The sequence below is a fragment of the Panthera tigris genome, chromosome B2 (genome assembly GCF_018350195.1).
Source record: "Panthera tigris isolate Pti1 chromosome B2, P.tigris_Pti1_mat1.1, whole genome shotgun sequence".
NCBI lineage: Eukaryota > Metazoa > Chordata > Mammalia > Carnivora > Felidae > Panthera > Panthera tigris.
Genome location: NC_056664.1, coordinates 47,333,476 through 47,341,202, shown reverse-complemented (window position 1 = coordinate 47,341,202; position 7,727 = coordinate 47,333,476). Strand labels below are relative to the sequence as shown.

The window sequence follows — 7,727 nt, the reverse complement described above, 5'->3', positions numbered from 1 at the left end:
TACAGAGGCAAATGCAAAAAAGAGGTAGGCAGTTCCAAATTTTGAGGGAAGTGATTTTTTAACTAAGAATATAAAATGTTTCATAAAAGCTATGAAGAATCACTGGGGGATCCTGTATGGGATATGATAACACATAAAGCGGGTTCACAAGTATTGACATTATTGAAGCATAACACATTGTATGTTTGCTTTGTGATTTTCCGATGCTTATCCTGAGCTTAAAATAAGTCACTTATTTTAAATAATGCTTAAAATAAGTCACAATCTGCCTGTAAGTATTTTTTGTAAAAGTTAGAGCCCATCATTTTTTGTTTGTTTGTTTTTTTTACTTTGAAAACACTCAAGTCATTTTTAACATGGTTTTCCAGCGATGAAGAAATTTGGTAACTAAAAAAAAACCCAAAGAAATGTAAAACAGTTATTTTCTTTTCTAACTATATAAATATAGTGGCTTTAATATAAAATCACATGTTAGAAGGAAGGGCCCATTTGTAAGGGTACTGAATTTTTCTCATGGGAAAATAGAACAGTGTCTGTATACTAGTGCTTTAAAAACTCCTGAGAGAGAGACAGAAACTCAAGACTCTTTCTAGAGAAGTCTTCCAACTGTTCAACTATAATTATTTCTTCTAAGAAAACCAGGCGGAATTCAGGATGGCTTTGTCCAACAGGAATCTAAAACACAACCTCTCTTAATGTACATATAGAAAATATATGTGCTAACCAATTTGGAAAAAAAGCAAAGTCCTGGTTGTAGGATTTCTCAAATTGTTATTATTTTTTTTCAAAATGGATTCAATTATGCAAGGTTGAGTATCTCAGGCTGATGCTTACATCATTGATCCCTTTGAGGACCAGTCAGGGTGGCTTATGTTCCATTGGAAAGGTAGAGGCACCTGCTTCTTTAGCAGGGAACTAAGAGATGAGATGCCATACTTGCCATCTGAAGAATTCCTTAAAGTTGGAATATTTGGGTAACGTGAACCAAGGCTGCCCCTTAATGTTCCATTTCTGAAAGTCACACTTTAAGTTAAAAGTTCTGTTCTGAAAATCTCCATATATCAACAGATCATAGTATCATGGTATCTTTTTTAAAAAGAAGAGGGTAAAAAGAAAACAGTTCTTCATAGGAGGGGGGTTTTGCTGTTGTCTTTTTGGTATCTTAAATGTCAATGATCACAAAGACTTCTGGCTTCTCTTCATTATAGACTTGCATCGCCAAGTAGGTTATTGCTTTGATTTCAGTTCCCTGAGGCTACGTGAACAATGAAAATTCTTCTCCCCACCCAATTGACTGTAATCTGAAATTTCTTTGATCGTATGAAGTGCCTTCACTTCCCAGGGTAAGAAGAATTCATCAGCACCTAAAGCCACTCATCCAAAAAGTGAATCAGAAGAGAGTGTAAGTCATCTCCTTGGTTTTCTCTTTCTAGAGTTTGGACAGGCTCCACAGTCCCAGTATCTGTCGTGTAACCAAACATGGCCATTGCACATTGCTCAAATGCTTCCTCCAGAGTATCTCCAAATGCATGTAATGGGACATCTGCTGTATGATCCATATACTTGTACTTCCCAATGACTGGAGGATACTTGGCCTTGATTGCCTTCTATTCTTCCATCAAATTATAATCTCGAATATCTTCCTCTTCCTGTACCATAATTGCAGCATTGTACACTCTCTTTAGCCCACTATTTTCATCTAGATTCTGGATTTTGAAGATCTAGGTAGTACTGATACTTGTGCTATGTAACCCATAGGGAATAGCCTGTCCATTTGTCAGGCTTGGTGAAGGCTGAGGGAAGAGGGGTATCTGGGGAAGTACAGGGAGTAATAAATAATTCTCTAATGGTCAAACAGCAAGAAGTGAACTAGAAAGGACTCAGATCAGGGCAGAACTAGAAAGGGCAGAAAAACTGGAAGAATGTTTTTCTTACATTTATATTAAAAATTAAAATTCACTAGTCTTTGAAGTTTATCATTTACTGTTTGAATTTTTCTGGCAGAACACAAAGAAAAAATTCAATACTTCTGAGTGTTTCCCATTTTCTGAAATGAATTGGGTTTATTAAAAAAATAATTTATAGCACTGAGCAGTACTATTTTCCTTAAGAAACAATATAATTTTTTAGCTCTTATATTATTTGGAGTTGCCAGATTTATTTTTCAATAACTGCTAAAAATAATAAGATGATCTGTGATTAGTAGTAAAATGTGTACATTAGTTTCTGGTTTGTTAAAGCTCTATCATTGACTAGAAGTTTGTCCCCTCATTCGCTTATTTTTTTTCCTAACAACACAACTTTGGGACTGTGGAGAAATGCTAAAAATTCAACATGGCATATTGTTCAAGTAGAAAATTTGTGGAGCATATATTCCAACTTGTTTATTTTAAAAATAAGAAAACAAAAGTCTATCTTGGCTAATTCAGAGAAAAGTCATAAATAGGTATCTGCTTTGGCTATTGATCTAACAGTCTTTATGCTAGTGGCTCACATGAATGGTTTGGTTCACAGAAATGAAACTATTTAGAGAAATGAAGTCTGGAGATCAAGTGAGTTGCCAAATTTACATTTTGTCAACTGTGTCTACTAAGCTTTAAAAACAACTTTAAATCTTCCATCTACTATTACTATAATTTCATTACAGATAAAAATGTTAACACCAACAGCACATGTCAGCCATGTTAGAAAAAAGAACACTCTTTTTTTATATTTAACATAACTTATTTCTATGAAGGCCTCAATACATTGTCCTTACTTGTTTCTCATTTTGCTGTTGAGTAGTGTAAATTTCACACTGAAATATCACAAGTCCGAGCACACACATTTAGGAATCATTTTAAGTGGTGTATTACCTGCATAGAGAAAACAGCTTAGCTAGAGTACATAGAAGTTTCAAGTTCATTGCTTTAGGATGCTCTCAAAATTTCATGGTAATCTACTTCCAGTTCATATACCTCAACATGGATTATCACCCTGTCTTATTGACCTCTTGTGTCACATTCTGCTTTTTGTCCTCATTACTGTATCTATTCCCGAAGCCATGAAGTCATTGTAATGCAGTCTCCATTCTCAGAGGGCAATTGTTTTGTTCATAACTATGTCTTCATCATTTTCTACAGAATTGGCATTCACACCTGGCACAGAATTAGCATTCAATCAATGTCCATTAAATGAATGAGTGCATCATGTTGGAAGACACCAAATCCTGTTTATGTAATAAATACACCTGTGTCATGTTTACTTATTCATGGTATTTAATCATCATTTCAAACTAAACTTTCCTGTATTTTTCTTGATACCTTTCTTCTTTCAGGTTGTATGACCTCTGATGGATACTAGATTTATAGTAATGATGATGATAAAAATAACTAGTATTTGGTGTTTGAAACTGATCAAGATGCTTCAGACACATTAGAATAATGTAATCACTAGAGAAACCCTGAGAGGTGGGTATTATGATTACCTGTGTATAGAAATGAGGAAATTAGAGCAAAGGGAAGTTAAGTGGCAATTATCCTAGTGAGAAGCAGCCACAGGAATCAAACCCGGGCATCCTCACTCCAGTTTACTTCTCAGCCATTCTATCCTACAGGATTTCACACCTGTATTTGCTTCATACAACCCTTTAATTTCAGATTGAGCTATTGCCTTTAACTCTTCTTCTTCCCAAACTTTTGTTTTTTGGTAGAATTAGGCTCTTCTCCACCTGGTTCTTAACACAGCCTTACTGATTTCTGTCACTCACCTGGTAAACTTTGCAATATTCTTCACCAACTCAACTGATAAACATTTGCTTCATGTCCCATTTTAGTTCCCATTCCACGTTAACAAGAGATACATTTGGTATACAGTTTGAGGCACAGTAAAAGAATGGATGTTGCGTATGTTTTAGGCAGAGATGATTTTGTTGTTGGGAACCCAAACTAAAGTTTACACGAACTACCTTAAGTGCACACTGGGAATTGATTTGAAGCAGAAAATAATTCTCTTTATAACCCAAGGACAGGAAATATGGCTGGGTATCACAAGGAACTAAAGTTGAGAAATTAAAACACACATATTTGTATAATTGTCTATATATCAAGAACCTTTCCAGAACTTCATTTCAGGTTGAGTTGGCCAAGGTCAGGGGAGTTTATTCCCTCATCTCCCTCTAAGAAAGGTTTTCATGAGTTGTCTGTGTTCCTATACCCAAGGCCACAGCTTCCTATTAAGATAGCCCTTTCCCCATGGCTCTCTTTCTCACTTTCCAGCTTCCTATAACTCCACTTTCCCCTCATGAATTCAGGCTAGATGTGATAAATTTACTTACTATTACTGGTTATCGCATTGTTCATAGTGGTCTCTTTCCCCCTTCCCCCACCCACCCCCCCACCTCCAGAAATTCTCTTTATTAAACTCTTTTCAAATTACCCTAGTTGAGAATGCCTTCTGTTTCCTGTTGGTCCCCTGACTGATACAAATTAATGATATCTAAATCTCTATACTAATCTTTTAGAACGATTCAGATGATTTTGGCACTTTGCATTGCTTAGGAATTTTGGGGAGGGGTTATGAGTGCATTTTATCTGTCCTTCCTCTGCCATTTATGTTTTAGGCAAAATGTTTAAACACTTTTATTTCTGAGAAAGAAGGGACAGACTTTTATACCTCCAGCTTCCTCCTAATATCTTCCTGAAAACTGGAGGGAAATTACAAACCTTTAAGCTGGAGATAGAAAAACTGGATATAGAGTTAAAAAGGGGATGGGATTAGGGGTTTATAACAGTTACTTCCAAGATGGCTCCAACAATCCTTGCCTCCTGTTTTGTTTTGTTTTGAGATTTATAAAAGATATTTACACACACACACACACACACACACACACACATATATTTATGAAGAATTGACTCACACATGATTATGGAGGCTGAGAAGTCTCATAATCTGCCATCTGCAGGCCAGAAATTTGAGAAAGCTGGTGGTGTAGTTCCAGTCTAAGTCTATAGACCTAAGTACCAGGAGTCCTGGTCATAAAAGTCCCAGTTCGAGGGCAGGAGAAGACTCATGTCCCAGCTCACCAGTCGCTTGCCTCCTGTTATTTATCTTCTTGTGTGATCTCCTTAACTGAATTAGGGCTAGTTTCTGAGACCAGTAGAATACTATAGTGTATGACTTCCAAATCTATGTCACACAAGTTATTGCAGCCTTTCCCTATAATTCTGAATCCCTTGTTAGAAGTAAATAGCTGCAGTATTTTAAGGACTTTCAAGCATCCCCAGTGGAGAGGCCAATCAGGAGAACAAATAAAGGTTCCCACCAACAAACAAAACAAACTTGTAAGTCTATGAATGAGTCAACTTGGAAGCAGTTAAGTCATCAGAGAGATAAATGCCTGCAGCCTGCAGATAATTGCATCTGACTACAATTAATGAGGAACTCTAAACTAAAACTGCTCAGTTAATCTGTTCCCAAATTCCTAACTCCCAGAAATCGTGAGAGGTAGTATGTATTAAGTCACTTACCTTTGGGATAATTCATCACAAAAAGCAAAGAACTAAAATAAAGCTGAATAGAACAATGTATACTGACTTTCATTCCAGATTATGGAAGTCAGGAGGACAGAATATGTGACCCCAAAACGTGCCACTTTGTCATGTGGTTTTGAACTGAAGGCAATTAAGACCCATTAGGCGCAGGAAAACCTTTTCTCTCTCTTAACTGCCTAAAAGAATTCAGATAGGTGATCTATAGCAGGAAGAGAGCTATTACCTTAGATAAATTTTTATATCAGAAAGAGTTATTTGCATGGGCAGGGCAAACATCTGTTTACCAAACATTTGCTTTTGTTATCTTCCTGTGAATTGTCTTCTTTCCTTTTGAAGCCCCAGACTCCTACTCCCTTGTCCAAGGAGCTCAGGAAGGAATATAAAACCTCAATTGCCTATGAGTCTCATATTTTTATGGGGCTCCAGTACATATGAAATTTGTTTTGTTCTTGTTAATATGTTTTATATCAATGTAATTATTAGACCAGCCAAAGATTCTAGAAGGGAAAAAGGGAAAAGTCTTCCACCCCTATAGGAGCTATAAATTATAGAACAAGAGGGGGAAAAATTCAAAGGGCTGTGACATCCAGGAGGTTTATTAGAATCAAATTCAAAAAATTAATTTGACTTTATTCTGTGTGACAAATATTTGGATTTCACAGTGTCTAGAAAATTTTAAATGGGTGGGCCCACGTTTCCAGGCAAGTCTAGAGTCATTGAGTCCTTGCAACATAAAAGACTGAAGCATAAATACAATTTTCCTGAGTGATGTGAACAAGTGATTTGCCTCAAATGGGTCTTTAGTAGGTAAGAGTTCAACCATGGGGGAAGAGAAGAGAGAGGAGATCTGGGGCCAATAGAAAATGGGAATGAAGTCTTTGAATTGGAATTGTGTGTGTGTGTGTGTGTGTGTGTGTGTGTGTGTGTGTGTGTAGTGCAGTCAAAAAGGCATACATGGAAGATATTATGAGGTTGATTCTTGCCCTCAGGTGTCACATCCATAATGTGTATATCTGTTCTTGTGCAAGCATCATCTTCAAGTCATGTTTAACACATAGATCCTTGTTTCTTCCTTTTCTGCAGTTATATGTTGTTTTTTAAGAAAATAATTGATTTTTTATAGTTTTTTTTAAATGCATATATTTGAATCAACATTATGTGCTTACAAACACATTAGTCTTCATCTATCTCTTGAGGGTTTTCTGGGATAGTTCCAATTAAAAATATTCCATCATGTTGTTATATCATATGTTAGACCAATGTGTCTTGATTTTTTGTTTTAGAAAAAAAGTCACTGCAGATCATTTCTTACTATGCTGAGAAGCTTAAACAGAAAAAGAACAATGTATGAAAATAGGAGAGATGTGAGCAGAAGCAGCCAACTGGCATCCATGTTTGGGGCTCACATGCAAATCAAGTTATTCTTTGCTTTCCAACACTTCCCAAATTCCTTTAAAACCATATTTGAAGCTGGATAGCAACTCTATATGAAGACATCAGTGATATAAATACGGACAGCATTGTGTTGGGTAGAGCAATGCCAGGAATTGACAGGACCAGCAGATAAAACCAAAGCAATTAAGTTTCCATAAACACTTGACTTGGATTGAATCAACAGTCTTCTTTATAAATAACAGTGTAGGAAGACATAAATGACAAATCATACATTCCCAATATATAAACCATGCTGGTTTGATGAAGAAGCAGAATTCTTTTCCAGCTTTCTTTTTACAATGTGGGAGAAAAAAAAGTGGCTCAGTAATTTGTGAGTTTTACTTCTGAAATCATCCAAAATTTTCTGTCTGCAAAATATTAAAGGATTTATAGATGAGCTCTGGTGTGCTTCCAGCTTAATACAATCTCCCATTGACAACAACAAAAGTATTTGTATGGCTACAGTAAGCGATTTTTGAATGGTTAGTCCTCCTTCCCTACAGACTGTTTCCCAGGGATTCATTATGAACTCTTTGGCAAGACTGGAAAATTCAGTCTCAAAGAGCCTCCAGTCTCTGTTATTTTTATTTCATATTCCTTCGCCTCAGCACATAATACAAAATAACTCATGACTATACACTTTTTATCTTACTTTGTCCCCTGAAATATTCCACAAACCTTTCTCAGGAAAGATCTGAGGAAAACTTTATTATTAAGTAATAATGTCTTCTTTCTTCCAGGGAACAAAGCAAAATCCACAGT

The 7,727-nt window shown here is 36.1% G+C and overlaps 1 pseudogene; it reads right to left on the bottom strand.

Annotated features, from left to right (window-relative positions):
• Nucleotides 1–1,162: 1,162 nt before the first annotated feature.
• LOC102955578 lies at nucleotides 1,163–1,673 on the bottom strand (annotated as a pseudogene).
• Nucleotides 1,674–7,727: the final 6,054 nt, after the last annotated feature.